Source organism: Manihot esculenta, chromosome 9 (assembly GCF_001659605.2).
Source record: "Manihot esculenta cultivar AM560-2 chromosome 9, M.esculenta_v8, whole genome shotgun sequence".
NCBI classification, from domain to species: Eukaryota; Viridiplantae; Streptophyta; class Magnoliopsida; order Malpighiales; family Euphorbiaceae; genus Manihot; species Manihot esculenta.
In genome coordinates this window covers 9,135,973-9,154,094 of record NC_035169.2, presented here as the reverse complement: position 1 = coordinate 9,154,094, position 18,122 = coordinate 9,135,973, and the positions used below count along the sequence as shown (strand labels likewise).

General features: G+C 44.3%; 1 pseudogene; it reads right to left on the bottom strand.

The window, feature by feature from the left end:
• The window catches only part of LOC110608097, a 43,680-nt pseudogene extending 25,572 nt beyond the window's left edge, over positions 1-18,108 (bottom strand).
• Positions 18,109-18,122: the final 14 nt, after the last annotated feature.

Below are 18,122 nucleotides of genomic sequence, written 5' to 3'. Positions count from 1 at the left end.
ACACCGTGGTGGCAGGTAATCTCATCATTGGTTGTTTTGATGTGTATGCATTGATGGACCCTGGTGCATCTCATTCTTTCATCGCTCCGAGAGCCGTGCAGAGGTTAGGGTTGATGGTCTCTGAGTTAGAGTGTCCCCTATGGGTCAGTGGACCCAAGTGTGACCCGTCAGTGGCAGAGTCAGTCTGCCAATGTAGTCCAGTTTTTGTAGAGGGGAGATGCATGTCCGCCGACCTTGTGGTTCTAGAGTTGACTGATTTTGACGTCATTCTAGGGATGGACTGGTTATCTACCCATGGTGCTACCTTGGACTGCAGGGACAAGGTAGTTAAGTTCAGATGTCAGGATGGGTCAGAAATCGTCTTCAGAGGAGACAAAAGGGGTACTCCTAGAGGTAGGATATCGGCCCTACAGGCTCGTAGGCTGCTCAGGAGGGGTTGTCAGGGTTTTCTAGCTCACGTGAGAGAGCTAGACAGTCAGGTTAGAGAGCCCGCCTCAGTGCCAGTGGTCAGAGAGTTCTTAGACGTGTTCCCAGACGAGCTTCCAGGTTTACCACCTGCTAGGGAGATAGAGTTCGAGATAGAGTTAATGCCTGGAACGAGACCGATCTCTATCCCTCCCTACAGGATGGCACCAGCTGAGTTGAAAGAATTGAAAGAACAGTTGCAAGATCTGGTAGATAAGGGCTTCATCCGACCGAGTACCTCACCTTGGGGTGCTCCAGTGCTCTTTGTAAAGAAGAAGGATGGATCCCTTAGACTTTGTATCGACTACAGGCAGTTGAACAAAGTCACTACCAATAATAAGTACCCATTGCCAAGGATCGACGATCTATTCGACCAGCTAGTAGGAGCGGGTTGTTTCTCCAAAATAGATCTGAGATCTGGGTACCATCAGCTGAGGATCAGAGAAGAGGATGTGCCAAAGACAGCTTTCAGGACCAGATATGGGCATTATGAGTTCCTTGTAATGCCGTTCGGGTTAACAAACGCCCCTGCAGCATTCATGGACCTCATGAACAGAGTGTTTAGACAGTACCTGGACCACTTTGTTATTGTCTTCATAGATGATATCTTAGTGTATTCCAGGAATGCAGAGGAGCATGCCCATCATCTGAGGATAGTTCTGCAGACCTTGAGGGAACATGGCTTGTATGCCAAGTTCTCCAAGTGTGAATTCTGGTTGAGGAGCATCTCGTTCTTGGGGCATGTAGTGTCAGAGAACGGAATTGAAGTAGACCCCAAGAAGATAGAAGCTGTGACTAACTGGCCTAGACCCACCACAGTGACTGAGATCAGAAGTTTCTTGGGTTTGGCTGGTTATTACAGGAGGTTCGTTCAGGACTTCTCAAAGATTGTAGCTCCTCTAACCAGATTGACCAGGAAGAATCAGAAGTTTCTGTGGACCGATCAGTGTGAAGAGGCATGAGTTGAATTACCCCACACACGATCTTGAAATGGCAGTGGTCATCTTTGCATTCAAGATGTGGAGGCACTACCTCTATGGGGTAAAATGTGAGATCTTTACTGATCATAAGAGCCTGCAGCACATTTTGAGCCAGAGAGAACTGAATTTGAGACAGAGGAGGTGGGTAGAGCTGCTCAGTGACTATGATTGCAGAATCCAATATCATCCGGGTAAGGCTAATGTAGTAGCTGACGCCTTAAGCCGGAAATCACTTGGCAGTTTATCCCACATCACGGCAGAGAGGAGACCGGTGGTGAAGGAGTTTTACAAGCTCATGAATGAAGGTCTACAGTTAGAGTTGTCTGGTACAGGTACTCTGATTGCACAAATGAAGGTGACACCCGTGTTTCTGGAGCAGGTGGCTCAGAAACAGCATGAGGACCCAGAGTTAGTGAAGATTGCCAGGACTGTTCAGTCGGGCAAAGATAATGAGTTCAGATTTGACAGTAAGGGGATCCTCCGCTATGGGAGCAGATTATGTGTACCAGATGACATAGGGCTTAAGGGAGACATTATGAGAGAAGCTCATAATGCAAGATACAGCATTCACCCCGGAGCCACCAAGATGTATCAAGATCTGAAGAAAGTTTATTGGTGGCCAGCTATGAAGAAAGAAGTGGCACAGTTCGTGTCAGCCTGCGAAGTATGTCAGAGGGTGAAGCTGGAACATCAGAAGCCGGCTGGAATGCTTAACCCGCTACCTATTCCAGAGTGGAAATGGGAGAATATAGCTATGGACTTCGTAGTGGGGTTACCGGCGACGTCCAACAGAGTGGACTCCATATGGGTGATTGTGGACAGACTCACCAAATCTCCTCACTTCATCCCTGTCAGGAGTGGCTATTCTGTGGACAAGTTAGCGCAGGTGTATGTAAACGAGATTGTCAGACTGCATGGGGTTCCCGTTTCTATAGTGTCAGATAGAGGGCCCCAGTTCACCTCCAGGTTTTGGCGGAGTCTGCAGGATGCCATGGGTACCAGGTTGGATTTTAGCATTGCCTTCCATCCACAGACAGACGGACAGTCAGAGAGGACCATCCAGACCATAGAAGATATGCTAAGAATGTGTGTGCTGGACTTTGGCGGTTCTTGGAGGCAGCATCTACCTTTGGTGGAGTTTGCCTACAATAACAGTCATCATGCTAGCATCGGGATGGCTCCATATGAAGCTTTATATGGAAGGAAGTGCAGGTCACCTGTTTGTTGGGAGGAAGTTGGAGAAAAGGCCTTGGCAGGGCCTGAGTTAGTAGAGATCACCAGCAGGGTGGTACCCATCATCAGAGAGAGAATCAAGACTGCTGCAAGCAGACAGAAGAGTTATGCAGACGTCCGCAGGAGACAGTTAGAGTTTCAGGAGGGGGATCTAGTATTGCTCAAGGTGTCTCCAATGAAAGGGGTGGTTCGGTTTGGTAAAAAGGGTAAGCTAGCTCCACGGTACATCGGACCCTTCGAAGTCTTGCAAGAGATTGGGAGTGTGTCGTACAAGCTGGACTTACCTGCTTCTATGGCAAGAATCCATCCGGTTTTCCATGTTTCTATGTTAAGAAAGTACGTGTCAGATCCGAGCAAGGTTCTTAGTGAGCCTGATGTAGAGATCCAAGAGGATCTCACCTATGTAGAGCAGCCAGTACGGATCATAGACACCCAGATCAGAAAGTTAAGAAACAAGGAAATCCCGATGGTGAAAGTCCTTTGGAACCACCACAATTTAGAAGAATGCACTTGGGAGACACGGGAGTCTATGCTCCAGCAATATCCCCACCTCTTTTAAGGTTAGTCCCTATGTGTTTTGTATGTATGTTATGTTGTTTGCTATGCATGTGCTAGTTGAGGAACATTCGGGGACGAATGTTCTTAAGGGGGAGAGAATGTAATACCCGGCTAGACTCCGGTATCGGAATTCCTACCGTCCGGTGGAATCTCGGATGTCGGAAACCTCTAGAAGGGTAAAAGTATGTTGTTATGAAATATTTTCATGTTTTTAATGATTTTAAGTATGAAATTTAATGAGTTTTTACATGAAAAGTCTTTGGAGGAAAACCCAGGTTCGGCCGCCGAAAGTCAAGTTCGGCCGCCGAACATGCATGCGTTTTGGAGGCACGTTAGGCCCCCGAAAGCATGAGTGAGGGAAGTCCAGGTTCGGCCGCCGAACCTCATGTTCGGCCGCCGAACATGGCATGCATGCGGAGGCACATTCGGCCCCCGAACGTGGTCTGGCCAGCCACTATAAAAGGGTCCCTTAGCCGAAAACGGGCGAGTTTTTCCCCATTTTCGGCCAAGGTGAGCTTTCCGCCGCCCCTCACCCATTTTTGATGTTCTTCCTCTAAATCTTTCAAGATTTTCACTTGTTTTCCCTTGGTTTTGAAGATTTAAGCTTTTGAAACAAGTTTTGGAGCTTTGGGAACTCAGGAGCTCATTTTCGTGGATCTCCAAGTTTAGGTCGTCTTCCTCTCGATCTTCAAGAGGTAAGAGCCGATCTTAAGCTCCTTATGTGTTTTAAATAAGTTTTATGCAAGATCTATGGGTAGAAATGCATGTTAGGGTATATGTTGAGTTTATGGGTTTTGATGCCTTGATGAACAATGTAGCTTGTTTTTGTGTGTTTGAAGTGTTGTAGTTGGGGTATATGATAGCTTGAGACCCCTAGGTGTAATGTATGTGAGGTATGCATGTTTTAGAACTAGTTTTTATATGATTTGAGCTTGGGAGGCAAAATGTGCATAGAGGAGCTGAGTTTCTGCCCTTCGGGAGAAGCTCAGGTTCGGCCGCCGAAGTGACTTTCGGCCGCCGAACCCTCTTTTGTGGAGGCAGCATTCGGCTGCCGAAGTTGCCCCCGAAAAGAGACTTTCGTCTCTGTCTGGGACTTTCGGCCGCCGAAGGTGCCGCCGAAAGTGCCTGACTTTCGGATCTGTCCAGGACTTTCGGCCGCCGAAGGTGCCGCCGAAAGTGCCCTGTTCAGCCATTTCATGCATATTTTTATGTGGTGTTTTCATGATGTTCTAGGGGGTTTTTGGGGAGTATTTTTAGAGTCATGTTTATGTATGTCCGGTCCCTCATTTGAGTCCGCCTGTGTAGGTTCGGACCCGAGAAATCAGGGACCCCAGCAGTGAGATAGCTGCTTCAGAGTCTGTTGAGCTTCAGCTAAGAGGTGAGTGGAATAAACCTTAAGTTTTTAAATAAATGAAATATAATTTTTTGGAGCATGTTCATGCATCATATATGCCATGCGATATTTTAGGATTGTTTGCATTAGTATTCACGAATATGTTGCATTGCATAATTTGATGTGGATGCGGATTGGTCATTGGATGATCCTCTAGTCCTCCTATGCTATGATATGATGATGATACGGTACGGATTGCCAGTGAGGCCCATTCTACGCCCCTGGACTATGTTAAGAGAAAGACCAGTGAGGCCCATTCTACGCCCCTGGCATATTGGAATGTTATGTTATGTTATGTATGTAAGAGAAAGACCAGTGAGGCCCATTCTACGCCCCTGGCACGATTGGACTATGTTGAGGACTATAGGTGACAATACCATCCTTATGTGATATGTTTGTGATGTGTTGCATTTCATGGAAGCATGAAATATTTAATATATGTTTTCTCTATTCTGCTCACTGGGCTTTATAGCTCACCCCTCTCCCCTAACCCCAGATGTGCAGGTACAGGGTAGACCAGGAGGTTAGCCAGAGTATGAAGTGATGTTATGTAATAGTTAGATTGTGGACATGACAATTGTATTATGATGTAATGTAAAAGTGTTTTAAGTTATGTTATGTAATTTGAATATTGAGGATAGAGTTGTGCTTGACCAATACAGATTGTTAATCCCACTTGCATGTACATGGTCTTTATGATATGAGATATGAGGTTATGTTTCAACCAAGCTTATGTATGATGAGTTACCCCATTGGAGCATTTGATGAGGGCTCCAGTGGAGGTTTATGATATGTTTATGTTTATGTACAGGTTGAGCTTGGTTGTTATATGAGAATGTTTATAGGTTTATGAGTATTGTTGATCATGTATGGGATTAAACTGGATTACAGGTTATGTTAGGCTTGCTACGGGTCCCGGCGGCCTTACGCCGATCTGGATCCTAGCGCCGGTAGCGGTCCGGATTTTCGGGCTGTTACAGAAGGACTTTCGGCCGCCGAACATGGCTGGGGAGGCAGCCTTTCGGCTGCCGAAGCTTGCCCCCGAAAGGGAGACTTTCGTCTCTGTCTGGCAGTTTCGGCCGCCGAAGGTGCCGCCGAACATGCATGAGTTTCGTCTCTGTCTGGGAGTTTCGGCCGCCGAAGGTGCCACCGAACCTACCTGACTTTCGGCTCTGGAGGGACTTTCGGCCACCGAACCTGCCGCCGAAAGTGCCCTGTCCAGGCCTTCCTTGCATGTTTTTGTATGGTTGTTTCATGATGTTTTAGGGGGTTTTTGGGGAGTAGTTTATAGTCATGTTCAGGTATGTTTGGTCCCTCATTTGAGTCCACCTGTGTAGGTTCGGACTTGAGGAACCGAGGACCCCAGCAGTGAGTTCAGCTGCTTCGGTGTTATCAGAGTCAGCCAGAGGTGAGTGGAACTAAACTTAATCTTTTAAATTAAATGTTTTATCATGTTTCATGCATCATGATTATGTAATAGGATGATTGCATTAGTTTCCACGAATATGCCGCATTGCATCGATGGTTGTTGATGTGGGTGAATATTGGATGACCCAATTAGTCAATGACAGGAAGACCAGGACCCCATTCTACGGCCTGGCACTATGTAAGGAAAGACCAGGACCCCATTCTACGGCCTGGCACGGTTATGGGACTCGAAGACCAGGAGCCCAGAGGAGGCCCTGGGGCAATGGTAAGTAATGTATGTTATGACAGGAAGACCAGGACCCCATGCTACGGCCTGGCACAATGTTAGCTTGGACTAATTGGTGACAAGTTCACCCAACCCCTTATGTGAATTGTCTGTGTTATGATGCATTTCATAGAGCATAGTGTTAATATGTTTTTTTTTAGTCCTACTCACTGGGCTTTTAGCTCACCCCTCTCCCTTTACCCCCAGGCTTGCAGGTACAGTATAGAGCGGGAGTCCGGATAGAGTAAAGAAGTTATGTTTATGTAATAGCTAGCAATGGACATGATCGGATTGTAATGTAATGTCTTAATCAATATAGATATGTAATGAGATGATGTTTATGGATTATTAGAGGTGTGCTTGACCATAGAATGTTGTTATCCCTTTAATACATGATCTTAGAGATTTTTATGATGTTTATGTAAACCAATTCAGCATATGTTATGTCACCCATTGGGGACACTGATGAGATCCCACTGAGGGATCAATGTTATGATTATGTTATAGTGCATGCACAGGTTGAGTTGGCATATGAATGGAAAGAAAAGTTTTAATTTTTATGTATGTTGTTGATCATGTATGGGATTAAGCAGGTTCACAGGATGCATGTTAGGCTTGTTACGGGTCCCGGCGGCCTTAAGTCGACCCGGATCCTAGCGCCGGTAGCGGTCCGATTTTCGGGTCGTTACAGAATGGTATCAGAGCCCTAGGTTCATATGGTCGGACCTAGAGTATCGGGCTCATAGATGTTATAGAAGGTCAAGCACAATAGGAAAGATCATGTCCACTAGGATAGGATGTGGAGTCCTGTCTTACATAATGATGTGAAATGCCATGATGATATGCTATGATATGTGATGTGTGATGCGGGTTCATGTGTGCCCACATGAACCATATGATACTAATGTTTGTGCTATGTGTGCTGTTTTTCAGAAAACAGGATGAGGGGAACTCGTCGATCAGCGAGATTGACTGGAGTACCACCTGAGGATGAGGGCATAAGCGCCCGTCCTCCAGCATTGCCTAGGGCAATGTCTAGTAGGTCTAACCGAGATAGAGTGGCAAGAGACCCTCGAAGGTCTTTGGATCTGGGTAGGAGCAGATCAGTCAGAGGAACAGTTCAGGGAGGAGCGTCAGAGGACATGGGGGATGATATGGATGTAGAGCAGAGGAGGGATGGTAGTCTGGGAGTTAGCATGTCGGAGGAAGGTATGGGAGAGTCCCAAGGAGGCACTCAGACCTCGGGATTTGTTCAGCCACCCCACTACCCACACTTCTCACAACATCCCGGGTATTCGATGGGAGGTACATCGGATTACCCTAGCTTCACTCCTTATCCCACACAGATGCCATACCCACCATACTACCCACAATATTCGCAGTACCCAATGTATCCACCCCCACCATACTATCCAAATCCAGCAAACCCTACCTCAGAAAATGTTGCACCACCTCCACCACCTACAGAACCAGCAGCCCCAGTTACTCAACCATCTAGACCTAGCTCAGCCAGTGGGAGCAAGGTTAAGATGACTGAATACATGAAGCTGGGTGCTCCCCAGTTTGAGTCAGGTGATGACCCGTTTGTGTATCTTGAGAGGGTCAAGACTATTACAGAGGAGTTAGGGGCTGATGACAGTAGAGCCATTCAGATGGCTGGGTTCACGCTTAAGTGCAAGAAGGCACGAGAGTGGTTCAAGAATTATGTGAACCCGAGAGTGGACAGCATGTCCTGGGAAGAGTTTGCAAACGAGTTTGCAGGTTGGGCTTTTCCCGATAGTTCAAGGGAGCTGAAGATGATAGAGTTTGAACAGTTGAGGCAGGCGGATGAAATGAGTGTAGAGGAGTACACCGACAGATTCTTGGAGCTGTTGCCTTTTGCTGGGCAGAGTCTGGATACAGATTCGAAGAGGTCAAGGAGGTATGTCATGAAACTCCATTCCAGGTATTCCTCCTTGATCCAGTCAGTGGACAGGGAGAGCTTCCATGCCATAGTAGATATGGCTAGGAAAATAGAGGCCAGTGCCATCATTCAGGGGACAGTTAAGCAGACAGTGGCACAGCCTTCTGGTTCTAAAACTCCGGGTGGGGGAAGGTTAGATCCCTCTACCCTGAGTGCAGCAGCTTCAGGCAGTAAGAGATGGGGTAAGCCCAAGGGTAAGAAGAATAAGTTCTGGAATAAAGTCAAGTCTAGTCTGGGATTTGGAAGTGGCTCAAGCTCTGGTGCGGATAATGCAGTTTGTGCGAAGTGTGGTAAGCCACACAGGGGAGTATGTCGGTTTGGGACGAACGCCTGTTTCAGATGTGGTCAGGAGGGGCATATGGCTCGAGAATGTCCAAGAGCGGTCCCGATGGCTCAGTCCCAGCAGACAGCCTCAGGCAGTGTAGCGCAGCCAGCAGCTCCAGCCATGACTCAGGCCAGTGGCAGAGGCAAAGGGAGAGGAGCAGCCTCTTCTTCAGCGGGTTTCAGAGGTGAAGGTCCATCAGCTCCAGCACGGATCTTCACAATGACACAGCAGGAGGCAGATGCATCTAACACCGTGGTGGCAGGTAACTTAATCATTGGTTGTTCAGATGTGTATGCCTTGATGGACCCTGGTGCATCTCATTCTTTTATTGCTCCGAGAGCCGTGGGGAGGTTAGGTCTAATGACTTCTGGGTTAGAGTGTCCTCTCTGGGTCAGTGGACCCAAGTGTGATCCATCTGTGGCAGAGTCAGTCTGCCAGTGTAGTCCTGTGTTTGTTGAGGGAAGATGCTTGTCCGCCGACCTAGTGGTTCTAGATTTGACATATTTTGACGTCATTCTAGGGATGGACTGGTTATCTACCCATGGTGCTACCTTGGATTGCAGGGACAAGGTAGTCAGGTTCAAAGGTCAGGATGGGTCTGAGGTTGTCTTCAGAGGAGACAGGAGGGGTACACCTAGAGGTCTGATATCAGCTCTTCAGGCTCGTAGGTTGCTCAGGAGGGGATGTCAGGGGTATTTGGCTCATGTGAGAGAGCTTAGCAGTCAGGTCAAAGAGCCCGTCTCAGTGCCAGTGGTTAGAGAGTTCTTAGATGTGTTCCTAGACGAGCTGCCAGGTTTACCACCTACTAGGGAGATAGAGTTCGAGATAGAACTGATGCCTGGAACCAGACCGATCTCTATCCCTCCCTACAGGATGGCGCCAGCAGAATTGAAAGAATTGAAGGAGCAGTTGCAGGAGCTGGTAGACAAGGGCTTCATCCGACCGAGTACCTCACCCTGGGGTGCTCCAGTTTTGTTTGTGAGAAAGAAGGATGGATCCCTTAGGCTTTGTATCGACTACAGGCAGTTGAACAAAGTCACTACCAAGAACAAGTACCCATTGCCAAGGATCGACGATCTATTCGACCAGCTAGCAGGAGCGGGTTGTTTCTCCAAAATAGATCTGAGGTCCGGGTATCATCAGTTGAGGATCAGGGAAGAGGACGTGCCAAAGACAGCTTTCAGGACCAGATATGGGCATTTTGAGTTCCTTGTAATGCCGTTCGGGTTAACCAACGCCCCTACAACATTCATGGATCTCATGAATAGAGTGTTTAGCCAGTACCTGGATCACTTCATTATTGTCTTCATAGATGATATCCCAGTGTATTCCAGGAATGCAGAGGAGCATACCCATCATCTGAGGTTGGTTCTACAAACCTTGAGGGAACATGGCTTGTATGCTAAGTTCTCCAAGTGTGAGTTCTGGCTGAGGAGCATTTCGTTCTTGGGGCATGTAGTGTCAGAGAATGGGATAGAGGTGGACCCCAAGAAGACAGAAACTGTGGCTAACTGGCCTAGACCCACTTCAGTGACGGAGATCAGGAGTTTCTTGGGTTTGGCAGGTTACTACAGGAGGTTCATTCAGGACTTCTCGAAAATAGCAACTCCTCTGACCAGACTAACTAGGAAGAATCAGAAGTTTCTGTGGACCGACCAATGCGAAGAGAGTTTTGAAGAGCTTAAGAAGAGGTTGACTTCAGCGCCAGTTTTAGCTCTGCCATCTAGTGATGAGGACTTTACAGTCTTTTGTGATGCGTCCCGTATGGGACTGGGTTGTGTACTGATGCAAAGTGAGAGGGTGATTGCTTATGCTTCGAGACAGCTAAAGAAGCATGAGTTGAATTACCCCACACATGACCTTGAGATGGCAGCAGTAATCTTTGCACTCAAGATGTGGAGGCATTACCTCTATGGGGTAAAATGTGAGATCTTCACAGATCATAAAAGCCTGCAGTACATCCTGAGTCAAAGAGATTTGAACTTGAGACAGAGGAGATGGGTGGAACTGCTGAGTGACTACGATTGCAAGATCCAGTATCATCCGGGTAAGGCGAATGTCGTGGCAGACGCCCTAAGCCGGAAGTCACTAGGCAGTCTATCCCACATCACGGCAGAGAGGAGACCAGTGGTGAAGGAGTTTTACAAGCTCATTGAGGAAGGACTTCAGTTGGAGTTGTCTGGTACAGGTGCCTTGGTTGCTCAGATGAAAGTGACACCCGTGTTTCTGGAGCAGGTGGCTCAGAAACAGCATGAGGACCCAGAGTTAGTGAAGATTGCCAGGACTGTTCAGTCAGGCAAGGACATTGAGTTCAGATTCGACAATAAGGGGATCCTCCGCTATGGGAGTCGATTGTGTGTACCAGATGACATAGGGCTAAAAGGAGACATTATGAGAGAGGCTCATAATGCAAGATACAGCATTCACCCCGGAGCCACCAAAATGTACCAGGATCTGAAGAAAGTTTATTGGTGGCCAGCTATGAAGAGAGAAGTGGCACAGTTTGTGTCAGCCTGCGAAGTTTGTCAGAGGGTGAAGCTGGAACATCAGAAGTCGGCTGGAATGCTTAACCCGCTACCTATTCCAGAGTGGAAATGGGAGAATATAGCTATGGACTTCGTAGTGGGGTTACCGGCGGCGTCCAACAGATTGGACTCCATATGGGTGATTGTGGACAGACTCACCAAATCTGCTCACTTCATCCCTGTCAGGAGTGGCTATTCTGTGGACAAGTTGGCGCAGGTGTACGTTGAGGAGATCGTCAGACTATATGGGGTTCCTGTTTCTATAGTGTCAGATAGAGGACCCCAGTTCACCTCCAGGTTTTGGCGGAGTCTGCAGGATGCCATGGGTACCAGGTTGGATTTTAGCACTGCCTTCCATCCACAGACAGACGGACAGTCAGAGAGGACCATCCAGACCATAGAAGATATGCTAAGAATATGTGTGCTGGACTTTGGCGGTTCTTGGAGGCAGCATCTACCTTTGGTGGAGTTTGCCTACAATAACAGCCATCATGCTAGCATCGGGATGGCGCCATACGAAGCTTTACATGGAAGGAAGTGCAGGTCGCCTGTTTGCTGGGAAGAAGTTGGAGAAAAGGCCTTGGCAGGGCCTGAGTTAGTAGAGATCACCAGCAGGGTGGTACCCTTAATCAGAGAAAGAATCAAGACTGCTGCAAGCAGACAGAAGAGTTATGCAGACATCCGCAGAAGGCAAGTAGAGTTTCAGGAGGGGGATCTGGTATTGCTTAAGGTGTCTCCAATGAAGGGAGTGGTTCGCTTCGGGAAGAAAGGTAAACTAGCCCCACGATACATCGGACCCTTTGAAATCTTGCAGAAGATTGGGAATGTGTCGTATAAGCTAGATTTGCCTGCTTCTATGGCGAGAATCCATCCGGTTTTCCATGTTTCAATGTTGAGGAAATTTGTGTCAAATCCGGGCAAGGTTCTTAGTGAGCCTGATGTGGAGATCCAAGAGGATCTCACCTATGTTGAGCAGCCGGTACGGATCCTAGACACCCAGATCAGAAAGCTAAGGAACAAGGAAATCCCGATGGTGAAGGTCCTTTGGAACCACCACAATCTGGAAGAGTGCACTTGGGAGACACGGGAGTCTATGCTCCGGCAATATCCTCATCTCTTTTAAGGTTAGTCTCTATGTGTTATATGTTGTATGCCTTGCATGTGCTAGTTGAGGAACATTCGGGGACGAATGTTCTTAAGGGGGGGAGAATGTAATACCCGGCTAGACTCCGGTATCGGAATTCCTACCGTCCGGTGGAATCTCGTATGTCGGAAGCCTCTAGTAGGGTAAAACCATGTTTTTATAAAATGTTTTAATGTGTTTTATGTTTTAAGCATGAAAGAAAATGAGTTTTTGCATGAAAATAGCTTTGGAGGAAAACTCAGGTTCGGCCGCCGAACATGCATGCGTTGCGGGTGTGCTTTAGGCCCCCGAAAGCATAAGTGAGGGAAGTCCAGGTTCGGCCGCCGAACCTCAAGTTCGGCCGCCGAACCTCAAGTTCGGCCGCCGAACCTCAAGTTCGGCCGCCGAACATGGCATGCATGCGGAGGCACATTCGGCCCCCGAACGTGGTCTGGCCAGCCACTATAAAAGGGTCCCTTAGCCGAAAACGGGCGAGCTTTTTCCCCATTTTCGGCCAAGGTGAGTCTCCGCCGCCCCTCACCCATCTTTGATGTTCTTCCTCTAAATCTCTCAAGATTTTCACTTGTTTTCACGTTGTTTTGAAGATTTGAGCTTTTGAGCAAAGTTTTGGAGCTTGGAAGTTCAAGAACCCAATTTCTCCCAACTTCGAGTTTAGGTCGTCTCTCTCTCGATCTTCAAGAGGTAAGAGCCGATCTTAAGCTCATTGCATGTTTTAAGTAAGTTTTCAGTAGATCTATGGGTTAGAATGCATGTTTAGGTTATGGTTATGTTTTTGGAGTTTATGGATATAAATGTATGTTCATGAACAATGTGGATGCTTGATGTGTTGTAGATGGGGTTTATGATGGTTTGAGGCCCCTAGGAACATGTATGCTTGTGTTTGTGTGTTGTAGAATAGGTTTGATGCATGTTGGAAAGGTTTGGAGGCGAAATGTGCATTGGGAGCCAAGTTTCTGCCCTTTGGCAGAAACCAGGTTCGGCAGCCGAAGGACTTTCAGCCGCCGAACATGGCTGGGGAGACAGCCTTTCGGCTGCCGAAGCTTGCCCCCAAAAGGGAGACTTTCGTCTCTGTCTGGCAGTTTCGGCCGCCGAAGGTGCCGCCGAACATGCATGAGTTTCGTCTCTGTCTGGGAGTTTCGGCCGCCGAAGGTGCCGCCGAACCTGCCTGACTTTCGGCTCTGGAGGGACTTTCGGCCGCCGAACCTGCCGCCGAAAGTGCCCTGTCCAGGCCTTCCTTGCATGTTTTTGTATGGTTGTTTCATGATGTTTTAGGGGGTTTTTGGGGAGTAGTTTATAGTTATGTTCAGGTATGTTTGGTCCCTCATTTGAGTCCACCTGTGTAGGTTCGGACCCGAGGAACCGAGGACCCCAGCAGTGAGTTCAGCTGCTTCGGTGTTATCAGAGTCAGCCAGAGGTGAGTGGAACTAAACTTAATCTTTTAAATTAAATGTTTTATCATGTTTCATGCATCATGATTATGTAATAGGATGATTGCATTAGTTTCCACGAATATGCCGCATTGCATCGATGGTTGTTGATGTGGGTGAATATTGGATGACCCAATTAGTCCATGACAGGAAGACCAGGACCCCATTCTACGGCCTGGCACTATGTAAGGAAAGACCAGGACCCCATTCTACGGCCTGGCACGGTTATGGGACTCGAAGACCAGGAGCCCAGAGGAGGCCCTGGGGCAATGGTAAGTAATGTATGTTATGACAGGAAGACCAGGACCCCATGCTACGGCCTGGCATAATGTTAGCTTGGACTAATTGGTGACAAGTTCACCCAACCCCTTATGTGAATTGTCTGTGTTATGATGCATTTTATAGAGCATAGTGTTAATATGTTTTTTTTAGTCCTACTCACTGGGCTTTTAGCTCACCCCTCTCCCTTTACCCCCAGGCTTGTAGGTACAGTATAGAGCGGGAGTCCGGATAGAGTAAAGAAGTTATGTTTATGTAATAGCTAGCAATGGACATGATCGGATTGTAATGTAATGTCTTAATCAATATAGATATGTAATGAGATGATGTTTATGGATTATTAGAGGTGTGCTTGACCATAGAATGTTGTTATCCCTTTAATACATGATCTTAGAGATTTTTATGATGTTTATGTAAACCAACTCAGCATATGTTATGTCACCCATTGGGGACACTGATGAGATCCCACTGAGGGATCAATGTTATGATTATGTTATAGTGCATGCACAGGTTGAGTTGGCATATGAATGGAAAGAAAAGTTTTAATTTTTATGTATGTTGTTGATCATGTATGGGATTAAGCAGGTTCACAGGATGCATGTTAGGCTTACTACGGGTTCCGACGGCCTTAAGTCGACCCGGATCCTAGCGCCGGTAGCAGTCCGATTTTCGGGTCGTTACACTACGGGTCCCGGCGGCCTTAAGCCGATTTGGATCCTAGCGCCGGTAGCTGTCCGATTTCCGGGTCGTTACAATCAATACTAAGTCTAAGAGTATAGAATGCTTAAATATCACAGACATGGAGTAGCACCGAAGGCGTAATTAAGAAACAATCACCTACTGGTGACAGAGGAAGATGCGAACGATAACTGCCCACATATCAAAAGTAAGCAAAGAGAGATTGAACATGATAGATCCACTCAACTGGATGCAGATTACTCCCATTAGAAAATAAACTCACTACTAGCAAAGCCTTTAAACTGAAAGGATTGTGACACATAATTGTTCATAGAAAGGAGATGAACCTTTAGGACAGAAGGAGCAAGGGAGTAAAACAAAAATGTTGATAGAGTGAAGCTACAAAAAGCTAAAATCTGAAAAAAAAAAATTAACTAGGTATGCCAAGAACTAGAAATGTGAATGGCTAAGTTACTATGTGTTGGTTTTCTTATTATTATGCCTTATAACCAATATTTTGGTTGTAATTGAATATTATTTTTCATATATTTTAAATATTTAAATACATTATATAAAGGTTATTATTTACTTTTTAGTGTTAATTTAAGTCAATATACTGTGTAAAGAAAATTATAATATGGTTATAATTGTGAAAATCTTATTGTATTTAAATAATGTCTCTGAATGTTCCTGATCGATGTTTGAATAATAATTAGTTCTTTCCTTTTAGAGAAGCAACTAATCTAATAAATTCAGATAGGTGAGGTATTTAGAATTAATACGTAGGTGCTTACTTTAAGAATTAATATGTAGGTGCTTACTTTAAGAATAAATGCACTGAATTAACTTGCTAGAGAAATCTATATAAATAACTTTGTCTATGAATTATTCAAGTGATAGTCGTGTAAGTGATCTTTTGACGTGAAGTTAATAAATAATCTTATATAGGGACTTTTATGTTTTGATTCATATTCTACGTTGCTTGATTCATGAGTAACAAATGGAGATGAATCGGATATATTAGGAACTATCAAGGTGTTTACGTGATTGAGATAGGATTCATCACCCTAGATTAAATTAGAGAATATTTCGTTTGTTCTCTACTAGTATTAATCATGAAATCCTTGCACAAGGTTGAATGAAATGAGCAAATGAGATTTAGAATTTTATTTAATCAATCAATGATTAATAAATGAGAACTAATATGATTTAACATTATAGTTAGCTTCTATATATCAAATGTTAAATTGGGACATTTGTGATGAAGAGATATTAATTATAAGGTTAAATCAAACCACTTTTAACATTATAAATATTTGGATAGTCTTAACATGTTAGTTATATAATATTTTTGATTTTTAAATTAATTAATTAATTAATTATATTTGTGGTCAATATATTTAAAATCTTATGAGTCACACACATACAGAATACGAAATTGCATGAGAAAATAAAATAAAAAGTTAAATTAAGCAGGATTTGATTGCATATAAATTGACATTTGGATTAAATTATAATTTAAAAGAATTACGATTTTAATCGTAGAAACTTAATTAAAATTATCTAAAATTAATATATTCTGTTTTTTAAAATTTTAGATTATAATGATAATTTATTTATTTAATTAGTTAAATAAATAAATAAATACTATTATACTGACAATTTTAGTAGAAAGTTTTAATGGAGAAGGGAAAAGCTGTGTAACTATTGGTAGAAACCTTGCAAAATTTGGATATCCTTTTCAATTCCCTTAAAAATATTGTAAGGTTTTTCATTACCCTTCTATGTGGATATGCTTAGAAATCGAACAATTGGACATGTATATTATTAGAAACCGAACAATTGAACATGGATATCCTTAAAAACCAAATACTTAGGATGGTTTATGGTTTGCAACAATCCGATCAAAGTGAATGATTTCGTGTTTTGCTTTAAATATTATTATTTTCTTCGTTTAAACGTGATCCATATAATAAATTTTGTTTTTTCTATTTCTTTCACTGCGTTTAATCTAATTGAAACTCAACGGTTTTTCAGCTTTTCTTGAGCCAACTCGAGAAAATTGAGCACTGGAAAGAATTACTCACAAAATCTGCAGACCAGTCTACTGACTGCAGACTTTTTATCTCTAGTATGGATCTGAGAAAGGTTATGGAATGCGAAAAAATATTATATCTCAAGCTAAGGTAAAATTACTGAGGTAGAAAAGGTGCAAATCTGTTAATTTCGCTTTGTCAGGAGCAGTAATCACTTGATAGTGTTCATAGTATCTAACATTTTCCATGCTGATAAGAAGGATACATCTCAACTAAGCTCACTAGTAATCCATAAACTCCGATCATGGCTACAACTTCAATGCGATCTTTCTTCTTTATGCAAAATTCCTGCATATTGCTGGAAGGTATAAGAAGAGAAGAAACTGCAAGTGATAATAGCTGGCTAGAAAAGTTGAATAAAGATGACTAACCTCACCAGTATTGCTCAAGGCATAGAAGAATGTTGCAGCAATAACAAGAGTATCCCCCAAAACAGGTCTTGATCCACCTGAAATTGATCATGGACATCCTGGTGATGGATTTGGCAATCTCTCAAACATGAAAAAGTCATTGATCATGCAAGGCAGAGATGTAGGAATCACCTCTGCCTCCGCCTAACCCGGCATAAGAGAAGAAGACCAAAACAAGACCTAGCACACAGAGACCTGCACCAGATAACTGGGATAGGGAGTACTGTGTGTTGAGGAAGAGCCAAGTGAGAATTATGACCCATGCTATAGTCCAGCAGTCCTATAATGTCACACTAGTAATTGAAGAGAATTGGAATGCCTTGTTAACTGCATCAATGAAAGATCCAGCAAGTCAATTACCCTTCTATTAACTCTTGAATCAATGTAAAAGAAAGAAACAATACTTACAGAAATAATTTCCATGAACATCTACAAAACCCAGTAGTAGATACCAATACCAAGGAACCTGCAGAACCTGGAGCGGGAGTTTTTACGTACCATAGAGGTTTTCATTGACAATTTAGTTTAAAATCTGATCAGTAAGAGAATGGAAAGGAAACTAAATAGTAATATTTTTCAAAACCAATAGACCAATTAATGAGTTTTCTCATAATATACAAACTAAATAGTACTTTTCCCTTGAATATATAAAGTTGAAGAATTCTTTGCTTATAAAATTTCCCAAAACTATAAGAAGAAATCCCTTGAATAACTAAATCTTCTTTATCAGCAACAAAATGCTCTGCTTACAAGATTCCCAAAAAAAAAAAAAAAGAGGATACTCCTTTAATAACTAAATCTTCTTTATATCAACAACATAATATGAATGGATAAGTTTCAAAAATTTAGCTCTAACTGTTGCCACTGGGATTGTTATTCCCTGCTTTGTTCTAATTCCCATGGTGGAGTTCAGTTCCAAGTTCTCAACAATTTACCCATTTTAGTTTTTTATA